This window comes from Nicotiana tabacum, chromosome 9 (genome assembly GCF_000715075.1).
Source record: "Nicotiana tabacum cultivar K326 chromosome 9, ASM71507v2, whole genome shotgun sequence".
Classification (NCBI taxonomy): domain Eukaryota; kingdom Viridiplantae; phylum Streptophyta; class Magnoliopsida; order Solanales; family Solanaceae; genus Nicotiana; species Nicotiana tabacum.
The window spans coordinates 91186140-91209983 of NC_134088.1; positions in this window are offsets into that span (position 1 = coordinate 91186140).

A 23844-nucleotide genomic window follows, 5' to 3' on the forward strand; every position below is an offset into this window, starting at 1 on the left:
ATATTTAAGACTTGTCTGTGAAATTTGGTGAGAAATAGAATTGATTTGACGTGATTCGGACGTCTAGTTGAGAAGATATGAATTTTAAAGTGTTCTTGAGAATTTCATTTGATTTGGTGCTAAATTCGTAGTCCTAAGTGGTATTTTGGCGATTTGATTGCGCGAGCAAGTTCGTATGATGTTTTTAGACTTGTGTGCATGTTTGGTTTGGAGCCCCGGGGGCTCGGGTGAGTTTCGGATAGGCCATGAGATGTTATGGACTTAGAAAATCGGGTAATCGCGAACACGAAGAGTAAACTGGGCATCTCAAAATCTCTTCTTCATGAATGCGAAGGCCTGTTCGCGAACGCGAAATGATGGGGGATTTACCCTTCGCGAACGTGACCGGCTCATCGCGAACGTGAAGCACTTGGGGACCTGGGGGGAGGGCTGGTCGTTCATTCATCACGAACGCGAAGGCCGGGGGGTAGCCTACGCAAACGCGAACACTGTCTCACGAACGCGAAGGTTTGGCAGCCTATACTCTTCGCGAACATGACAGTGGCCTCGCGAACGCAATGCACACTGTCGCCCAGCACTTAAAACAGAATCCAACACGGGATTAAGCCATGTTTTCCCACTTTTCACAAAACAAACGGGCTAGAGGCGATTTTCAAGATTTATTTTCTTCCCCAAAGTATTGGTAAGTGATTCTAAACCATTTTCTTTCAATTACCCATTACATTTTATGAATTATCAACCTAAAATTTAGAGTTTTCATGGTAGAATTAGGGGTTAGGGTAGAAACTAGGGATTTTGGGAATTTAGACCTCAATTTGAGGTCAGATTCCAAAACCAATTACATATTCGGGCTCGGGGGTGAATGGGTAAATGGATTTTGGTCCGAACCTCGGGTTTTGACCAACACGGGAGTAAGCCATTTTTTCCCTCTTTTCACAAAACAAACGGCCTTGAGGCAATTTTAAAGATTTATTTGTTTTCCACTTTTCACATATTCGGGCTCGGGGGTGAATGGGTAAATGGATTTTAGTCCGAACCTCGGGTTTTTGACCAAGCGGGCCTGGGGTCGATTTTTTGACTTTTTGGAGGAAAATTTGGGGAAATTTATTTTTATGCAATGTAATTGATTCCTTTAGCAATATTTGATATTATCGAGTCATTTTTGAATAGATACTAGTGGTTTGGAGGTGAATTCTAGAGGAAAGCTGTGATTGAGAATTAAGTGGCCTTCGGAGCAAGGTAAGTGTTGTGTCTAACCTTGACTTGAGCAAATTAGGAACCTTAGACTATTTATTATGTGAAATTCATGTGAGCGGCGTATATGTGAGGTGATGAGTACTTATGCGCCAACAATCTACCTATTTTTCATGTTTCTTCCATTTTTCTTATATTGTCTCTTTCCTATGCCTAATTGCTACGTGTTTATACTAGTGTTGTTAAATTGATCGTTCTTATCATGTTTACGGATTTTCTGGTGATAATTGAGAATTTATTTCAAAGTTGAGATTGATATTGTAGAACCAAATGTTGAAGTAAGGCTTGTACTTGTTATTCTATCTCCGTGTTATTATTTATGCATTGCATTATGGTAAGGGAGAGTGTTAATGCACGAAGGGTGATGCCATGCCATATTGTGAGTGTTAATGCACGAAGGGTGATGTCGTGCCATATTGTGAGTGTTAATGCACGAAGGGTTATGCCGTGCCATATTGTGAGTGTTAAAGCACAAAGGGTGGTGTCGTGCCATATTGTGAGTGTTAATGCGTGATGTCGTGCCATGATGTGAGAGTTAATGCATGAAGGGTGATGTCATGCCATTTTTTTAATTTTATGGTGAGATTGAGAGTAAAAGCACGAAGGGTGATGCCGTGCATTTTTCCTTTACTGTATTCGTGCTCCTGTTGATTCATATTATATTGGTTGTTTCAGTTATCATTCTGTTGTAGTTCTTTATCTCGTATTTCCCCCAGCATGTTTCCCCCTCCCGATATCGCCTATCTAATTCTTCATTACTGTTATTTGTATATACATTGTTAAACTGCACAGGTTGATTTGTAGGTGCCTTGCCTTAGCCTCGTCACTACTTCGTCGCGGTTAGGCTCGACACTTACTAGTACATGGGGTCGGTTGTACTGATATTGCACTCTGCATTTTCTATGCAGATTTTGGCACCGGCTCGGGTTGATCAAGATTTTAGCTGTTGGACCCGCTATCCGGAGACTCAAGGTAGATCTGTCGGCATTCACAGACCTTGAAGTCCTCGTCTATCTTTTCTGCTCTACTGTTTCTTTCATTCAGACTGCTGTATTTCCTTCAGAATATTTCTTGTAGTGAATTCTAAAATGCTCGTGAAGTGTGTCTCCAGATCCGGGTGGTAGTAATTAATACAATTTTTATATTATTTCGCACTTATCATATTTTATCTTAATTAATTATTGTTATTTATCGAATGTAAATAAGGAATTGATTTAATGATTTTCTAATGTTGGCTTGCCTAGCAAGTGAAATGTTAGGCGCCATCACGGTCCCATAGGTGGAAATTCCGGGTCGCGACAGTTAAGGTAAGTGTCTTGTCTAACTTTGTATGGGGGGAACCACCCCTTAGAATTTGAGATGATTGTGTCATTCGTGTTATGTGAAGGTCATGTATGCTAGGTGATGAGTGGGGACATGACCTATATATGGTATTTGAGCGGTTTGGAGCGTTAGGCTCCTTTTATACAATTGATGGTAAATATCGTTTCAGGATTATATCTTTTGTTGTTAGAATTGTTGTACATGTTGTACTTGAAATTGTTAGCACATGTTCCATACTTGTTGTCAAGTTCACCCTTATATGGTAATTGTTGTTTGTAATCACTTGTTGAATACATGCCTTGGCTGCTACATGCCTTAATGATTAATTGATGCTCATAAATTGTGCCTTGGTTTATGGATTGTCTTTTCCTTGCTATTTTATTTTGTGAGCTATTGTGTACCTTTTTCATTAGTTGTGGTATATCGTAGTTGGTTGTAAATTGGTTGCTTTATTTTGTGTTGCTTGAGGAGTGAGTTGCACACCGCAACGGATATAATTTATTATTGAGAGGGATCGGGTTGCACGCCGCAACTGATATAATTTATTATCGAGAGGGATCGGGCTGCACGCCGCAATGGGTATAATGTATTATTTAGAGGATCAGGTTGCACGCCACATATATGATTTAATATTGAGAGGGATCGGGTTGCACGCCGCAACAAATATGATTATTATTGTGAGGGATCGGGTTGCACGCCGCAATATATATGATTATTATTGTGAGGGATCGAATTGTACGCTGCAACAGATATGATTATTATTGTGATATTAAGGTTGATTCCAATTGTGATTCTCATGATGCATTTTATGCTAGGACGGTTACTGTTGTTTCTTAAATCACCTCATTGTATTTTGATTATAGTTAATTAACCGTCAATATATTTAAAATAAAATAATATGGACTTCTTGCGTGAGTCATGCATTCTAAGTGATATGTTAAGTTGATCCCAGATTTAGCGGAGGTGAATGAAAGAATTTTAAGTTGTTTCACCGGTGTGTCTTTCAAAGATAAAACATATATCTAATTCGGAGAATTACTAAATTAATTGGTGATTATATTTTACTCTAATTGATACTTCACCTTTCTCATTATCTTATTGTTGTGTAATTTGCGAGAAAAAATGTTATTAAGTTCTATTTTAATAAATTCCATATTTATCTCGTTATAACGTGTTTGAATGTCTTATTTTGTATAAATACTATATTTTACTAGATCTCATATATTTCTAAACTAAATTAGATTGGTATTCTATTTGCACAACCTCACCACTATTTTACCTTATATAAATCCTAAATTGGCTTAATGACTCATTTGATGCTTCACTATATTTAACCTGGAAATTGTATTTAATTGATTTTAAATTATTCATTGGTCACATTGGTTGACAAAATACGGAAAGTATACACATGGTAGCACGGGGATTTTGCCATGCAAAAGTGATTCGAAAAGATATGGGTACAAGATGCCACATGTGTTAGAATTGGAAGTTGTGAATCATGAATTAAGATTTCGAGGAGTGATACCCGGGGTGATTTATGTTGAAATACATGCATTATAAATAATTTAATTGATTGATTGGTTATATGATTCCTTACTTGAACCCATTCATATGTCAATTGTATTCTGACTATGTTGTTTCTTAATCACTAGATTGTTTTCTCGTTTCCATCCGTGTTCTCATTGTTCTCATTTTTTATTTGAATTGGAAATTCTTCTGTTATTAACCTTACATTGATATTTTTTCTTTTGGTAGCTTTATGTAATATTTTGTATAGGTTTATATGTCCGGTAGGTGTCTTGACCTGGCCTCGTCACTACTCTACTGAGGTTAGGCTTAATACTTACTGGGTACTTGTGGTGTACTCATGCTACTCTTCTGCACATTTTGTGTAGATCCAGTTACCTCAGAGTTGTTGATATTTTTGTTATGTGATCGGGCATTTCTGTGGAGACTCAAGGTACACCTGGTGTCACGTTCACAGGCCACAGAGTCACCTTCTGATATTTTCTTTGCACTGTTTGATTCTATTCTGGAACAGTTTTATTTAGAGATTTTCTAGTAAATTCTGTAGAGCTTGTGACTTGTACTACCGGTTTTGGGATGGTAGGAAATTTCTATTTCATATTTAATAATTTTTGGTTGAGTTGCTACTAATTCAATAAGTGTTAGGATTACCTAGTCCCTAGGACTAGGTGCCATCATGACATCCTACAGAGGGAAATCTGGGTCATGACAAGTTGGTATCAGAGCTCTAGGTTCATGGGTGCTATAAGTCATAAGCAAGTTTAGTAGAATCTTGCGGATAGGTACGGAGACGTATGTACTTATCTTCGAGAGGCTACAGAAACTATTAGAAAATTTCACTTCTTTCATTCCTTATCGTGCGACATTGATTCAGTTTGAAATATATATATCACATTCATTTGCATCTACTCGGGTATGACATTGCACATTTGGTATCAGTTGTGCACCGACGGTTCGTGATATTGCAGATAGACTATGAGGGACCCAGGGATGCTCAAACACCATCTCAACGTGTGGTCCCGACTGAAGATGGAGATGTATTGAAAGATTTCTTAGTGATTTACGTGAGGGTGCAGCGGCTTCTTGCATCTAGTTGATGAGTACAAGCTGTGAAGGCTAGTATTGTGGAACATCGTATGTTGTGCCCTATGACTTCACGCCAAGTGGGGGAGTCCACTATAGATGAACATATTGCAGGGTCATGTGTTATGTTAGTTCTGGCCTGAGATGTACATATGTGGTACTGAAAGGTGATAATGTTGGGACTTGCGGTATGACTGCATCCTCAATAATCCTATATTTCAGTATCAAAGGAGTTAGAGAAACAACATTAAATTTACATAAGTTCCATTCAACGTGGACGTCTCGAATGCGACAGTATGTGGTGCTTTAGAGGAATTACGGTGGTTGATGAGCTTATGGGCTACGTGGTTCGTGTCAAGATTTGTCTGCACAGAGCTTTACTTTTGGGATCTTTGTGTACAAATAGGGTGAAGTATTACCCCAAATAAGAATCGAGGAATATGTGAAGAAATGAGTCAGCTTGGCGGTGATGGATTAGCATAGCAAAAAAAAGAAATTGGCCTTCGGAGAGATAATTCTCCCCCGGTGTTTATGGAAACTCTATGAAGAGGGAAAACCAACAAATGCAACACCACCTACTTGGGCTCAGTTTTCATACATGTTTTTGAGGGAGTTTTTTCCCCAGACTCTACAGTATGTGTGGCGCATAGAGTTTGAACGGTTGAGTTAGGGCACCATGACGGTGTCAGAATGTGCCATCAGGTTCAGTGAGTTAGCCCGTCATACTCCTACTTTGGCTCATACAGCTAGAGAGCGAGTTCACAGATTCATTAAAAGGCTCAATTATAATCGTGATATTTTGTACGACTCGGGAGATACAGGTTGATATTTCATTTCGGCAAGTGGTAGAAATTGCCAAGATGTTAGAACGTGCTTGGGGTGAGGAAAAGGAAAATAAGGAGACCAAGAGCTCTCGAGGTTTTGGAGAATTCAATAGATGCTACTCTGCATCTATAACTCATTATGGTGGAGCCTCGAGCAGACGGTCAGCTCAGTCCGCACATCACATTACTCGGGGTGCACCAGTAAGTCCTTTTACTACACCACTGGCACGAGATTCCTATAATGGTTATTCTAGTTATCCGACACAAACTCAGTATGAGTAGCCAAACCCACAAAGGGGTTGTTGTGAGTGTGGTGATACTATGCATATCATGAGAGAGTGTCTGAGACTTGGGAGAGACACATTTCATCAAAGCTAGTTACAGGCTCCATTTCAATTGCTACTCTACCTACATATTCAGATAGGGGTGGAGGACAGGCGGGTAGAGGGCGTCCTAGAGGTAGAGGCCCGGCCCAATGATGTAATTGCTATGAATTGGCTGAGACTGTTACACCAGATGATGTCGTTACAGGTATGATTTAATTCATAATATAGGAGCATTATTCTTATTTCGTTTCGATTTTGATTATTGAAGTGAGATCTCCTTTCATGCTCCTTATATGGTGAGTTTGTGAATTTGTACTCTACTCTCGTGTTTATCGATGTTGGGAGATTTGATGGGGTTTGCCTGTGTCTATCATTTCTGTTTTGTACACTATTGAGGGATATGAGTCGAAAAGTGACTTTCAGTTGCTTACTACAGTGGGTTTTGATGTAATTTCGGAATAATTGATTATACTTTTATGAATTATATGACCTACCGCTTTGAGGGTTCATTATGTGCTGTGATTTTGTTTAACTGAAAACTTTTTTTAAAGAAGAAAATGGAAGATTTCGATTGGCACGATGTGCATATTACTTGTGATTCAGCACTGAGGACGAGATCCTCGCATTTTAATATGATTTGTTATGTACAAACCGGGCTACGAGCCATGGTAGAAGATATATAAGGACGGGATCCTGGAGATAAAACATTTATGTGTTTAAATTCTCCCTTGTGAAATTTAAATTTGTACTATAGTACTAATAGGGAGTCATGCCTGTTAGGCTTATTTGAAATATTCTTGTATGAATTTATCTATGCATAATTTGCCAAATTCGTGTTGTAATTATTGAGTTTTAACTTACGAGGTACGTGCCCAGGTGGAGTTAAATGTGACTCATTAATTTAGGTAAATAATTATGAGGCCTTCATGCCTCGTATCTCGTTGTCAGTATTGTGAAGGTTTGAAACGAGATTTTTGTTAACATGAAGTTAAACGATGATGTTGTAATTAGTCATGAACAACTATTATGACCATAAATGTGGTTATGGACATATGCATGTTGCAACACGTTATAAGGTTGTGACGTGCAAGCGTAGGCACGATTTGTTATAGCCAATTGACACTAATATCGTGTGTTGATATTAAAATCGGACAGTTTTGAAAATGATTGGAGTGTAAGATAATTGGTTTTAAGGTTTATTAGTGTGGATAAGAAAATTAATCTCAATTGAGATGGCGTTGTCGAACCTATTCGGATGCGGTGACATGGTATCCCCCGCAAGTTTGTGTGTCAGAGTAAAATCAGCAATTTGATAACCTCAGAATAATTCTTAGCATGTTCGAGGACGAACGTTAGTTTAAGAGTGGAGAATGTAACGACCCGACTTGTTGTGATGACCCAAAAGGTCATCTTATATTTTAGAACTCGAATCTGCGCTCTTAAGCGTTAAAAATCTCATTTTTACCCTCCTCAATGTGTGTGCATAGTCCGGGCAGGTTTTCGGAAAGCTTTTATGTTGAAAACTAATGAAAATAAGAATTTTTGCCTTAAAAGTTAATTTTAGTTGACTTCGGTCAACATTTTTTGTAAACGGGCCTATATCCATGCTTTGACAGTCCCGATAGGTCCGTATCGAATTATGGGACCTGGGCGTATGCTCGGAATAGAATTCGGAGGTCCCTAGCTTGAGTTATGAATTTTTGATGAAAATTAAAAGTTTGGAAATTATTTGTTTTTAAGAAGTGATTGATATTTGGCATTGTTAGTATCGGGTCCGTATTTTGGTTCCGGAGCCCGGTACAGGTTCATTATGATATTTAAGACTTGTCTGTGAAATTTGGTGAGAAACGGAGTTGATTTTACGTGATTCGGACGTCCAGTTGAGAAGATATGAATTTTAAAGTGTTCTTGAGAATTTCATGAGTTTTGGTGCTAAATTCATACTTCTAGGTGTTATTTTGGCGATTTTATCGCGCGAGCAAGTTCGTATGATGTTTTTAGACTTGTGTGCATGTTTGGTTTGGAGCCCCGAGGGCTCAGGTGAGTTTCGGATAGGCCACATGATGTTTTGAACTTAGAAAAAAAATTTGGTATAACTGAACCTGTTACAGGCCTCTGATCTCGCAATTTCGAGATCATGCATAACAAATGCGAACATAACAGGGTCCGCAATTGCGACGCTTTCATCGTAATTACGATCCGAAGCCTGGGCCAGCAGTTCTCACATTTGCGAGGTTGCCTTCGCAATTGCGAAGGGAGTCTGGGAAGGGCAGGTTCGCCAATGCGAACATCTACTCGCATTTGCGAGGTTCAGTGGTCGCAAATTCGATACATTCCTCGCATTTGCAAAGGCAGCGGGATTGTGAAGGGCATCGCAATTGCTCAGGTCGCAATTGCGACACCTGCAGCTGAGTAAAAGGGGCTTAGACGGGATTTTTCATTCATTCTTCGTATTTTTAAAACCCTAAACCTTTAGAGGCGATTTTCCAAAGACCAAAACTTCTCCAAATCATAGGTAAGTGATTCCTAACTCTTTTCTTTCAATCTTTTACATCTTATAACAAGATTTCAACCTAGAATCTAGAATTTTTATGGTGAAATTAGGATTTTTGGGTAGAACTTGGGAATTTCGAAATTTGGGGATTTAGACCTCAATTTAAGGTCGGATTCCAAAACTAATTACATATTCGGGCTCGGGAGTGAATGGGTAAAAAGATTTTGGTCCGAACCTCGGGTTTTGACTAAGCGGGCCCGGGGTCGATTTTTCGACTTTTTGGAAGAAAACTTGGAAAAATTTAATTTATGCAATATAATTGATTCCTTTAGCAATATTTGATATTAATGAGTCGTTTTTGAATAGATATGAGTGGTTTAGAGGTGAATTCCAAAGGAAAAGTTGTGATTAAGAATTAAGTGGCCTCCGGAGCGAGGTAAGTGTTGTGTCTAACTTTGGCTTGAGAGAATAGGTATGGTGTGAGTATTTGCTACGTGTTTTGTTGTCTAATATGACGTATAGTTAAGGTGATGAGCATCTATACATTGTGGTCGAGTCATAGCATGCGAGTGAAATTTCATTCCTTGCAAATTTATAGTCTTAAATCTGGCTATCCATGCTTATTATTGTTGTTGAAATGTTGGAAGGATTGTATCCGGTTCCACAAGGTCGATAAAATTATGAATATTGATTCGAGGTTGAGATGTTAAATTATGAAAGTAATCATTTATGAAATATTGATTTCTTGTGAAACTACTCTCTATCTGTTGTTATTGATTCTATGAATTGTGAGGAAGAGAGTAAAAGCACGAAGGGTGATGCCGTGCATAATTAAATTATATTGTGAGGAAGAGAGTAAAAGCATGAAGGGTGATGCCATGCATAATTTAATTATATTGTGAGGAAGAGTGTAAAGCACGAAGGGTGATGCCGTGCATAATTTCTTTATATTGTGAGGGAGAGAGTAAAATCACGAAGGGTGATGTCGTGCATAATTTAATTATGTTGTGAGGAAGAATGTAAAGCACGAAGAGTGATGCCGTGCAGTCTTATTTGTAATTTGATGAGGTTGAGAGTAAAAGCACGAAGGGTGATGCCGTGCAGTTTTCCTTGTTGTCTGGATTGCTCAATTCGCTTAAGGATTTCTGATTTAACAATGTCCTTTCATTATTCTCACTCTTTATGTTGTATTCCCCCACTGTATGTTCCCTTCCCATTATTTCTGTGTTATTTCCTTATTTATTTTTGTTGCAACTAGTATGATTATACAGTTCAGGTTATATGTGGGTGTCTTGTCCGAGCCTCGTCACTACTTTCACCGATGTTAGGCACGACACTTACCAGTACATGGGGTCGGTTGTACTGATGCTACACTCTGCACTTTCTGTGCAGATTTTGATACTGGCTCAGGTTGATCGAGATTTGCCACTGGTCCGCTGTCAGGAGACTCAAGGTAGATCTGTCCCCGTCCACAGACCTTGAAGTCCCCGTCTATCCGTTATATCTTACTATTTTTTTTTCGTTCGGACAGTTGTATTTCTTTCAAACTATTACTTGTTGTAAATTCTAGAATGCTCGTGAATTGTGACTCCAGATCTGGTAGGTAGTAATTAATACAGTTTTATGATATTCCGCACTTAATATATTTCATCTTAGTTAATTATTGTTAATTACTGAATGGGTATAAGGAATTGGTTTAATGATTCTCTAACGTTGGCTTGCCTGGCAAGTGAAATGTTAGGCGCCATCACGGTCCCGTCGGTGGGAAATTTCGGGTCGTGGCAGTTGGTATCAGAGCACTAAGTTGCCTAGGTCTCATGATTCACGAGCAAGCTTAGTAGAGTCTGAAGGAGCGGTACAAAGACGTATGTACTCATATCTCAGAGGCTATGAAGTTTAGGAACAATATCACCTCTTTCATTCCTTATCGTGCGGCATTGATTTTGCGTGAAACCTATATCTCACATTCCTTTGTATCTATTCATGTAGGACATTGCGCACTCGGTATCAGTTGTTGCATCAATGGTTCGTGATGCCGCAGATGAACTATGAGGGAGCCAGAGATGCTCAAACATTGCCTCAACGTGTGATTCCGACTGAAGATGCGGGCGTATAAAGAGATCACCCAGTGAATAATGTGGGGGGAGGGTGTAACGTATCTTGGCATCTGGTTGATTTATACGAGTTGTGAAGGTTAATATTGTGGACCATCGGACGTGGTGAACTATGACTTTGCGCTGAGTGGGGGAGTCCACTATCAATGAAGGGATTGCGAGTCATGCGTTGTATCAGTTTTGGCCTGAAATGTATATATGTGGTACTGAAAGGTTCTCCCAAAATTTGCATGTGATTGAGGCCTGAGATGTTGTAGAGGATAAGGTTGGGACTTGCGGCATGTCCGCCTACTTAATAATCCTATACTTCAGTACTCAAGGAGTTAAAGAATCAACTTTAAATTTACAGAAGGTCTACTCAACGTGGACGCCATGGTGTCGGATTTTGGGGTGCTTCGGAGGAAGTACAGTGGTTTACGAGATTCTGGACTAAGAATTGTCTGTATGGAGCTCTACTTTTGTGATCATTGTATATAAATAGGAGTAAAGTCTACCCCAAAGAAGAATCGAAGAGTATGTTATGAAATGGGTCAGCTCAACAGTGTTGAGTCAGCATAACAAAAGTAGAAATTGGCCTTGGGAGAGATAATTTTCCACAGGTGTTTGTGGCAAGCCTATGAAGAGGGCAGACCAGCCAATACAACACCGCCCACTTGGCTCGGTTCTTAGAAATACTTTTGAAAGAGTTTGTTTCTCGGACTCTCCGTAATGCATGGCGCATAGTGTTTAAACGATTGCGTCAGGTCACCATGACGGTGTCATAATATGTCATCAGGTTCAATAAGTTAGCCCGTCATATTCCTACTTTGCTTCCTACAGCCAGAGAGCGAGTCCACAGACTCATTGAAGGACCCAATTATAATCGTAAAATTTTGTACGACTCGGGAGCTGTGGGATAATACTTCATTTCCACTAGTAGTAGAAATTGCCAAGATAAGGAGACCAAGATGTTTTGAAGTTCTTGGGGATTCAGTGGATTCTACTCTACAGGTAAAAAAAAAAATTATTATGGCAGGGGCTCGGGCACTCGGCTAGCCCTGTCCGCACATCGGATTACCCGGGGTGATCCAGTAAGTTCTTTGAATACACCACCGGCATGAGTTTCCTACAATGATTATTCCAGTTATCTGGCACAGACTCAATATGAGCAGCCAAACCCATAAAGGGGTTGTTATGAATACGACGATACTAGGCACATCATGAGAAAATTGTCCCAAACTTGGGAGAGGCATATTTCATCAAAGCACTCAGGCTACGTGCCCCATTGCAGTTACTACACCACCCACATGATCAATTAAGGGTAGAGGACAGGCGGGTAGAAGGCGTCCTAGAGGTGGAGACCCAGCCGTTGTTATATTTATTTTATTGTATGGTGGTGGTCGTTACATCAGATGGTGTCGTTATAGGTACGACCTCGATTTAAATTAAAGGAATAATTTCCTTAACTTGATTCGGTTTTGAATATCAAGACGACCCCTCCTATTGTGCTCCACTTATGATTGAGCTTCGTAATTCTATAATCTACCTATGTGTTTACTTCTGTTGGGAGGTTTTATGGAGATAACTACGCCTATCATTCCATGATGGACTCTAATAAGATCTGTGAGGCTAAAGGTGCCTTTCTGTTACTTATTTCGGTATGTTTTGATGTATTTTCGGATAATCAATTACTAATTGTGAATTATATGCCCTACCGGTGTGGGGTTCATTATGTGTTGTAATTTTCTTTAACGAAAGCTATTTAAAAGGAAAAAGTGGAAAGTTTCGATTGGCAAAATGTGCATATTACTTGTGATTCAGAACTGAGGTAGAGGTCCTCGTATTTTAAAATAAATTGATATGTTTAAACCGGGCTATGAGCTGCGGTGGAAGTTATATAAGGACGAGATCCTTGTGATAAAAATTCTTGTGTTTAAATTCTCCCTTGTGAAAAATTAAATTTTGTACTATAGTACTAATAGGGAGTCATACCTGTTAGGCTTATTTGAAAATTTTTTTTTGTATGAAATTCTCTGTGCACACTTGCCAAATTCGTGTTGAAATTATTGAGTTTTGACCTACGAGATAGGTGCCCGCCCCGGGTGGTGTTAAATGTGACTCGTTAATTTGGGTAAATAATTATGAGGTATGGTTACCATCAATTGAAGATTAGGGCATCTGATGTCCCTAATACAGCTTTTTGGACTCGGTATGGGCATTACGAATCCCTAGTAATATCATTTGGGCTTACCAATACCCCAGCAACACTAATGGATTTGATGAATCATGAGTTCAGGCACTATTTGGGTTCTTTTGTGGTTATATTCATTGATGATATCTTGAATTACTCCAGCAGTCGAGAGCAACATGAGCAGCATCTTCGAAATCTGCTTCACACCTTGATGAATAATCAGTTATATGCCAAGTTTTCAAAATGTGAGTTTTGGTTAGACTCAGTTGCCTTTTTGGGGCATGTTGTATCGGTAGAAGGCATAAAGGTGGATCCTAAGAAGATTGAGGCTGTTCAGAATTGGCCTAGACCTACTTCAGTTACAGAAATCCGGAGTTTCCTGGTTTTAGCAGGTTAGTATCGTCGGTCCATGAAAGGGTTTTCATCTATAGCAAGCCCATTGACCATATTAACCCAGAAAGGTGTCCCATTCAGATGGTCAGGCGAGTGTGAGTTGAGCTTTCAGAAGCTCAAGACCGCTTTGACTACGGCGCCAGTGTTGGTATTACCCACAGGTTCAGGATCGTATACGGTATATTGTGATGCATCTCACATTGGGCTTGGTGCAATATTAATGCAAGATGGCAAGGTAATTGCATATGCGTCGCGGCAGTTGAAAGTTCACGAGAAGAATTATCTTGTTCATGACTTAGAATTGGCAGCCATTGTTCATGCGCTGAAGATTGGAGGCATTACCTCTACGATTTCTCATGTGAGGTATTTACTGATCATCGCAGCCTTCAGTATCTTCTCAAACAAAAAGACCTTAATTTGAGGCAGAGAAGATAGTTGGAGTTATTGAAAGACTATGATGTCACCATTTTGTATCACCCCGAAAAAGCCAATGTAGTGGCCGATGCTTTGAGTAGAAAGGCTGTGAGTGTGGGCAGTTTTGTGTATATTCCGGTTGGTGAGAGGTCATTAGCTGCAGATGTTCAGACTTTGGCTAATCAGTTCGTGAGGTTAGATGTTTCAGAACCCAGTCGGGTTCTAGCTTACACAGTCGTTCGGTCTTCTTTATATGAGCGCATCAGAGAGAGGCAGTATGATGATCCTCATTTACTTGTCCTTAAGGACACAGTGCGGCACGGTGGTGCCAAGCAGGTTACTGTTGGAGATGATGGAGTTTTGTGGATGCAGGGTCGTATTTGTGTGCCTAATGTGGATGGAATTCGTGAGTTGATTCTTGAGGAGGCCCACAGTTCCCGGTAATCTGTTCATCCGGGCCCCGCCAAGATGTATCAGGACTGGCGGCAGCATTATTGGCGAAGAAGAATGAAAAGGATATAGTTGCATATGTAGCTCGGTGCCTGAATTGTCAGCAAGTTAAGTACGAGCATCAGAGACTTGGTGGTTTGCTTCATAAGTTAGAAATTCCTGAGTGGAAGTGGGAGCGCATCACTATGGATTTTGTTATTGGACTCCCACAGACTCAGAGAAAATTTGATGCAGTTTGGGGTCATTATGGACAGGTTGACCAAGTCAGAACATTTCATTCGAGTGACAGCTACCTATTCTTCAGAAAGGTTAGCTGAAATTTAGATTCGTGAGATTGTCCGCCTTCACGGTGTGCCCGTGTCTATTATTTTAGATCGAGGTACACAGTTTACCTCACATTTATGGAGGGCTGTATAGCGTGAGTTAGACACGCAGGTGGAGTTGAGTACAACATTTCATCCACAGACAGACGGAAAGTCAGAACGCACTATTCGGATATTAGAAGATATGCTCTGCGCTGGTGTTATAGACTTTAGAGGTTCTCGGGATCATTTCTTGCCACTTGCGGAGTTTGCTTATAATAATAGCTACCAGTCGAGCATTCATATGGCTCCATATGAGGCATTATACGGAAGGCGATGCCGATCGCTAGTTGGTTGGTTCGAGCCGGGAGAGGCTTGGTTGTTGGGCACAGACTTAGTACAGGATGCCTTAGATAAGGTCAAATTATTCAGGATCGACTCCGCACAGCTCAGTACAGGCAGAAGAGTTATGCCGACCGTAGAGTTCGTGATGTTGCATTCATGGTCGGAGAGAGAGTGTTACTTCGGGTATCACCCATGAAGGGTGTAATGAGGTTCGGAAAGAAGGGCAAGTTGAGCCCTAGGTATATCGGACCTTTTGAGATTCTGGAGAGAGTGGGAGAGGTGGCTTACAGGCATGCGTTGCCACCTACTTTAGCAGCTGTTCATCTGATATTCCATGTGTCCATGCTTCGAAAGTATCACGGTGATCCGTCCCATGTGTTAGATTTCAGCTCTGTCCAGTTAGACAAGGATTTGACTTACGAGGAGGAGCCGTTGGCAATTCTAGACCGGCAGGTTCGTCAGTTGAGGTCAAAGAGTTACCCTTCAGTTCGAGTGCAGTGGAGAGGTCAGCCTAGTGAGGCAGCTACTTGGGAATCCGAGTCCGATATTCAGAGTAGATATCCCCACCTTTTCACCAGCCCAGGTATTTTTCTATGTCCGTTCGAGGACGAACGGTTGTTTTAGAGGTGGAGAATGTGATGACCCAAAAGGTCATCTTATGTTTTAGAACTCGAATATGTGCTCTTAAGCGTTAAAAATCTCATTTTTACCCTCCTCAATGTGCGTGTGCAGTCCGGGAAGGTTTTCGGAAAGCTTTTATGTTGAAAACTAATGAAAATAAGAATTTTTGCCTTAAAAGTTAATTTTAGTTGACTTCGGTCAACATTTTTGGTAAACGGGCCCGTATCCGTGCTTTGATGGTCCCGGTAGGTACGTATCAAATTATGGGACCTGGGCGTATGCCCGAAATCGAATTCGGAGGTCCCTAGCTTAAGTTATGAATTTTTGATGAAAATTAAAAGTTTGGAAATTATTTATTTTTAAGAAGTGATTGATATTTGGCATTTTTAGTATCGGGTCCGTATTTTAGTTTCGGATCCCGGTACATGTTCATTATGATATTTAAGACTTGTCTGTGAAATTTGGTGAGAAACGGAGTTGATTTGACGTGATTCGGACGTCCAGTTGAGAAGATATGAATTTTAAAGTTTTCTTGAGAATTTCATGAGTTTTGGTGCTAAATTCGTAGTTCTAGGTGTTATTTTGGCGATTTTATCGCGTGAGCAAGTTCGTATGATGTTTTAAGACTTGTGTGCATGTTTGGTTTGGAGCCCTGAGGGCTCAGGTGAGTTTCGGATAGGCCACATGATGTTTTGAACTTAGAAAACATTTTTGGTATAACTGAACCTGTTACAGGCCTCTGATCTCGCAATTTCGAGATCATGCATAACAAATGCGAACATAACAGGGTCCGCAATTGCGACGCTTTCATCGTAATTACGATCCGAAGCCTGGGCCAGCAGTTCTCACATTTGCGAGGTTGCCTTCGCAATTGCGAAGGGAGTCTGGGAAGGGCAGGTTCGCAAATGCGAACATCTACTCGCATTTGCAAGGTTCAGTGGTCGCAAATGCGATACTTTCCTCGCAATAGCGAAGGCAGCGGGATTGTGAAGGGCATCGCAATTGCAATTGTTCCTTCGCATTTGCGAAGCTCAGGTCACAATTGCGACACCTGCAGCTGAGTAAAAGCGGCTTAGACGGGATTTTTCATTCATTCTTCATATTTTCAAAACCCTAAACCTTAAGAGGCAATTTTCCAAAGACCAAATCTTCTCCAAATTATAGGTAAGTGATTCCTAACTCTTTTCTTTCAATCTTGTACATCTTATAACAAGATTTTAACCTAGAATCTAGAATTTTTATGGTTAAATTAGGATATTTGGGTAGAACTTGGGAATTTCGAAATTAGGGGATTTAGACCTCAATTTAAGGTCGGATTCCAAAACTAATTACATATTCGGGCTCGGGAGTGAATGGGTAAAAAGATTTTGGTCCGAACCTCGGGTTTTGACTAAGCGGGCCCGGGGTCGATTTTTCGACTTTTTGGAAGAAAACTTGGAAAAATTTAATTTATGCAATATAATTGATTCCTTTAGCAATATTTGATATTAATGACTAATTATGATTAGATACGAGTGGGTTGGAGGTGAATTCTAAAGGGAAAGCGATACATGAGCAGTGAGTGGCTTGTGAAATTGAGGTAAGTATTGTGTCTAACTTTGGCTTGAGGGAATACGTATGGTGTGAGTATTTGCTACGTGTTTTGTTGTTGAATACGATGTATAGTTGAGGTGACGAGCATCTATACGTTGTGGTCGAGTCATAGCATGCGAGTGAAATTTTATTTCTTGCAAATTTGTAGTCTTAAATCTAGCTATCCATGCTTATTATTGTTGTTGAAATGTTGAAAGGATTGTATCCGGTTCCACAAGGTCGATAAAATTATACATATTTATTCAAGGTTGAGATGTTAAATTGTGAAAGTAATCATTTATGAAATATTGATTTCTTGTGGAACTACTCTCTATCTGTTGTTATTGATTCTGTGAATTGTGAGGAAGAGAGTAAAAGCACGAAGGATGATGTCGTGCATAATTAAATTATATTGTGAGAAAGAGAGTAATAGCACGACGGGTGATGCCGTGCATAATTTAATTATATTGTGAGGAAGAGTGTAAAGCACGAAGGGTGATGTCGTGCATAATTTCTTTATATATTGTGAGGGAGAGAGTAAAAGCACGAAGAGTGATGTCGTGCATAATTTAATTATGTTGTGAGGAAGAGTGTAAAGCACGAAGGGTGATGCCGTGCATAATTTCTTTATATTGTGAGGAAGAGAGTAAAAGCATGAAGGGTGATGTCATGCAGTCTTATTTGTAATTTGATGAGGTTGAAAGTAAAAGCACGAAGGGTGATGCCGTGATGTTTTTCTTGCTGTATGGATTGCTCAATTTGCTTAAGGATTTCCGATTTAATTATGTCCTTTCATTTTTCTCACTCTTTCGGTTGTATTCCCCCACTACATGTTCCCTTCCCATTATTTTTGTGTTATTTCCTTATTTACTGTTGTTGTCACTAGTATGATTATACTGTTCAGGTTATATGTGGGTGTCTTGTCCTAGCCTCGTCACTACTTCGCCGAGGTTAGGCTCCACACTTAGCAGTCCATGGGGTCGGTTGTACTGATGCTGCACTCTGCACTTTCTGTGCAGATTTTGATACCGGCTCAGGTTGATCGAGATTTGCTACTGGTCCGCTGTCCAGAGACTCAAGGTAGATCTGTCGGCGTCCGCAGACCTTGAAGTCCCCGTCTATCCTTTATATCTTACTGTTTTCTTTCGTTCGGGCAGTTGTATTTCTTTCAGACCATTACGTGTTGTAAATTCTAGAATGCTCGTGAATTGTGACTCCAGATCCGGGTGGTAGTAATTAATACAGTTTTATGATATTCCGCACTTAATATATTTCATATTAGTTAATTATTATTAATTACTGAATGGGAATATGGAATTGGTTTAATGATTCTCTAACGTTGGCTTGCCTGTCAAGTAAAATGTTAGGCGCCAGCACGGTCCCGTCGGTGGGAAATTTCGGGTCGTGACACTTGTTGTTTTGAGAATTAACGTACCATTTAGCGGTTTATGATCTCGAGCATCTTTGTAATGCGTATTATAGCGTACGTGTGTGGTCGAGTTTGATTTTCGAAAGATTCAGAAATAAATTAAAAGAACAATTCTTATTTTTGAAGCTTAAATAAAAAGAGTTCACCGGAGTTTGGCTTTTGGAGCAAAAGACTCTGGAATGGAGTTTTGGCGATTCCAGTAGCTTCGTATGGTGATTTCATACTTAGGGACATGTTCGGATGTTGAATTAGAGGTCCGTAGGTCATTTTAGCGTCAAATGACGAAAGTTGAAAAAATTGGTCAAATTTTGGAAAGTTTGACCGGGAGGATTTTTTGATAGTGGGGTCAAAATCCGATTCTGGAAATTGGAATAGGTATGTTCTGTCATTTATGACTTGTGTGCAAAACTTGAGGTCAATCGGACTTGATTTGATAGGTTTCGTCATCGAATGTAGAACTTGAAATCTCTTAGTTTCATTAAGCGTGAATTGGGATATGATTCATGGTTTAAGCATTGTTTGATGTGATTTGAGATTTTGACTAAGTTCGTATGATGTTTGAGGACTTATTGATATATTTGATTTAGATCCCGGGGGCCTTGGGTGAGTTTCGGATGGTTAACGGATTGAATTTTGGACTTGGAACCTTGCTGGAATTTTTCTGATACATGTATCTGGTTTCCTTCATCGCGTTCGCGAGAGGAGTCTCGCGTTCGCGAAGAGGAACTGAGGGGCTGGCAATATTTGCTCTTCGCTCTTTGCGTTCGCGAAGGGCTGGGAAGGTTGTGCAACACGAACGTGAGAGGGTGGTCGCATTCGTGAAGAAGAGATGGAGCTGGGGTTGGACCAAAAGCGTTGTCCTACGCGTTTGCGAGTGAGGTTCCGCATTCGCGAAGGCCTAAGATTTCTGGCCATCGCGTTTGCGAAGAAGAAATTGGAATAGCACATTTTTGTGCTTCGCGAACGCGATGCGCATTCCGCGTTCACGAAGAAGAAAAACCCCTGGGCAAAATTAAAAGTTCCAAAAATGGGGGTTTGAGCTCATAACACAAATACTGATTTTGGAGTTCGGTTCTAGGGCGATTTTAATGATTTCTTCACGACTTCGACTGGGGTAGTGTTCTATATTCTAAAGTGATTATATTTCATAAATTCATGGTTATATTCATCGTTTAATTCGAGTTTTAATGGAAGAAAATTGGGATTTTTGTAAAACTTTTCAAAAACGAAAATTTAAGATTTGGAGGTCGAGTTGTTATCGGAATTTGATAAAATTGGTATGGTTGGACTCGTATAAGAATGGGTATTTAGATTTCGTGAACATTATATCGGATTCTGATAGGCGAGCCCCGCGTTGACTTTTTAATGTAAAATTTTAAGTCGACGTTATATTATCCGAAATTATTTTTGAGGAATTTTAATGAAGTTATACAATTAATATGGATAGATTTGAGCTGTCCGGAGGTCAATTCAAGCAAGAAGGCTATTTTGGAATATCGGCCTAACTCCGTTAAGGTAAATGTCTTGTCTAACTTTGTGTGGGGAAAATCACCCCTTAGGATTTGAGATGATTGTGTCATTCGTGTTATGTGAAGGTCGTGTACGTGAGGTGACGAGTGGGTACACGGCCTATATGTTGTATTTGACCGGTTTGGACCGTTAGGCTCCTTTTATACAATTAATTGTAAATATCGTTTCAGGATTATATCTTTTGTTGTTAGAATTTTTGTACATGTTGTACTTGAAATTGTTAGCACATGTTCCATACTTATTGTCAAGTTCACCCTTATGTGCTAATTGTTGATTGTAATCACTTGTTGAATACCTGCCTTGCCTACTACATGCCTTAATGATTAATTGATGCTCATAAATTGTGCCTTGGTTTATGTATTGTCTTTTCCTTGCTATTTGATTTCGTGAGCTATTGTGTACCTTTTTCATTAGTTGTGACTTCTTTGTGTAGCCTCTATCATGACCCAAACAGATGGGCCATGATGAGTGCCTGAGTCCTACCTGTCGAACACCCCTAAGCATGCGTCTAAGATATAAACATGAATTAAGGGTAGGTCATGAATAACATCTGTCAATAAACTACTGAATCACGTGAATAACATACGGGAGGAAAACATGTCCAATAGACATATATACATGTACATGCGGAATACGGTAGGGCGAGCCGACAAGGCTGCTATAGATAACTATATATCCAAAATTAGAAGCCGATAAGGCCACATACTTTTCAACTATACATGACTGTCTACAGACCTCTAATAGAGTGTACAACTGTATAAAGGATGGGACTGTGCCCCGTCGTACCCATATCTACATACCAAAAAGAGCATACCAAAACTAGTAACAGCTCAGTATTAAGTGGAGCACATCAACTCTCGCTGATCAAAGATCCTAAAAAGGGGGACCATCAGCCTGTCTACCTGCACCTGCGGGCATGAAACACATGCCTCGGGAAATAGGGGTGTCTGTACGAATAACGTATCGAGTATGTAAGGCATAAAAATCAATACATAAAAGCCATAGAAGAAACATGGAGTAAAGGAATCTGCATGCAAGTCTAAATAACTTTGTGAATCCTGAAATATTTATAAAGTCATGCATGTGCGTATAAATGTCTTATCATGCATAGGTATATGCGTACATAAAATCATCAAGCCTATGAGATCATCCCGTCATATAATCTCGGCCTCTGTGGGTGAAATCATCAACATATACCAATTGATCAGGTGGTGGTGCGTATATAACGCTGTAACCTTTTCTCATATTCCATATACATATAATATATGCATATATAATGCTATCTGGTGATGGGTAAATGTACATGTATAAATGAATGAAATGCATAAGAAGTAAGTTAATAAGATTTCTCGTAATGTCATAAGATCAATATGCCTTTCGGATAAACTTTATCAACTATGTATATTTTTGAGACCCATAAACAGAAGATATAATAAGATACATGGGAAATCAAGAACATAGGCATCACTAGTACTTTTAAGAATAGAGTCATTTGTGAAAGTTGTGCGTTTATTCGTTTTGTTATATCATATAGATCGTGCCAAAAGTAAAGAAGGGATAGCCTTAACATACCTGAGCCGATTCTCTTGACATTCCCTCTAATACACGTTAATCACGACGGAACACGTAACGGCGAGATCGAAATAGGGAAAATTCCTTATGATATTCTTGAGAAAGATTGCACTGTACTCCCTTAGAATCGCAAATCTCACGCTACTATCGTATTATGAAGTTTCATATGAATTCATTTTGAAGGCTCCATCCGTTACTTAGTAAACATGCACATCCCTCTTGAATGATGTAGGAAATCCTCTTATCTTTATGATTTGTGGGCCCCACTTTTGTGGATTATTTTGCCCAAAAAGCCCCCAATTATGCCACCTAATTACATACACCAAAGAGTCATTGTTACTTATTCCCCTTGCTGCCACATTGAGGATGATGTCTCTTTTAAGCTTATCCACCAAAAATCAATTACCTTGTTAACCTCCCACTAAAAATCAATAATTAACCAATTATCCACATAATTAAGAATTATCTCAAATTACTTAAAATACTAATCACTTTTAACATACTTCATATACCTTACTATCATGGTCATGTGGTACTTTGTATGGCACTAGTCCACAAATACCAGGTATTATAGCTTGGACCGTATTTTATCCCAAATTGACAAACTTCAACGAATACTCATTCTTTGATTTGCTTACCCTCTAATCTTTACGACACTCACTTATCACTTGTTACAAATAACATAAATACTTTTAACCTCAAAAATAATCTCATTCCCGAGCTTATGTCGATTAACTTACAGCGAAACTTTAACGTACGAAATGCGGGATGTAACATCCTTCCCCCTTAGAAACATTCATCCTCGAATGTTTAACTCCCCGGGATCTATATAAATTTTTGGAAGAGTCGCCTTTGTAACAGTACTATTACCAACCCTTCCTGTAGAAAACTCAATAATTCAATGCCACATATGGCCAGAATCATCATTAACGACAATAGCCTCACACGACCAATGACAATAATTAACACAAGAATCTATACACGCACCTTAAGGCTGTGATGTCTCTATCGGATCCTCCTCTGGAAGAGGAAACAAGTGAGGATAACAATACTTCATGTCTTCTTCGGCTTCCCAAGTCATTGCTTCCACATTATTGTTTCTCCAAAGTACTTTCACCGAATCTACATCTTTAGTCCTCAAACTCCTAACATGTCTATCTAGTATAGCAATGGGAGTTTGCTCATATGATAGCTACTCTGTGACCTGAACATCATCAACTGACACGATTCTGGAAGGATCTTCGATACATTTATGGAGCATAGACACATGAAACACTGGATGTACAACCTCCAAGTCATAAGACAAGTCTAACTCATATGCTACCTGGCCTACCTTGCGTATGATCTTATATGGTCCAATGTACCGAGGACTAAGTTTTCCTTTCTTACCGAACCTCATAACACCTTTCATCGGTGATACCTTTAGGAAACCCAGTCATCAACCTGAAACTCCAAGTCTTGTCATCGATTATCTACGTAAGACTTCTGACGGCTTTGTGCTGCTAATAGCCTTTCTTGTATAAGCTTAATCTTCTCAATGGCCTGTTGTACCAACCTACTAACTTAGTTTCCCCAATATCGAACCATCCTATAGGTGACCTACACTTCCGTCCATAATGAGCTTCGTATGGAGCCATCTGAATACTGGAATGATAGCTATTATTATACACGAACTCAATAAGCGGCAGATGATCTTCCCAGCTACCCTTGAAGTCTATCATACACGCCCGTAACATATCCTCCAGTGTATGAATAGTACGCTCAGCCTGTCCGTCTGTCTGGGGATGAAATGTTGTACTAAGACTTACCTGATTTCCCAATCCTTTTTGGAAAGACCACCAGAAATTGGCTGTAAACTAAGCTCCTCTATCCGAGATAATAGATATAGGGACACCATAAAGTTGTACTATCTCCATAATGTAAAGCATTGCATAATTCTCTGCGGAATATGTAGTCATAACAGGAAGAAAATGGGTTGATTTGGTAAGTCTATCAACAATCACCCATATAGAATCGAACTTACGCTGGGTATGAGGTAAGCCTATAACGAAACCCATATTAACTACTTCCCACTTCCAAGTTGGAATCTCTATAGTCTGCA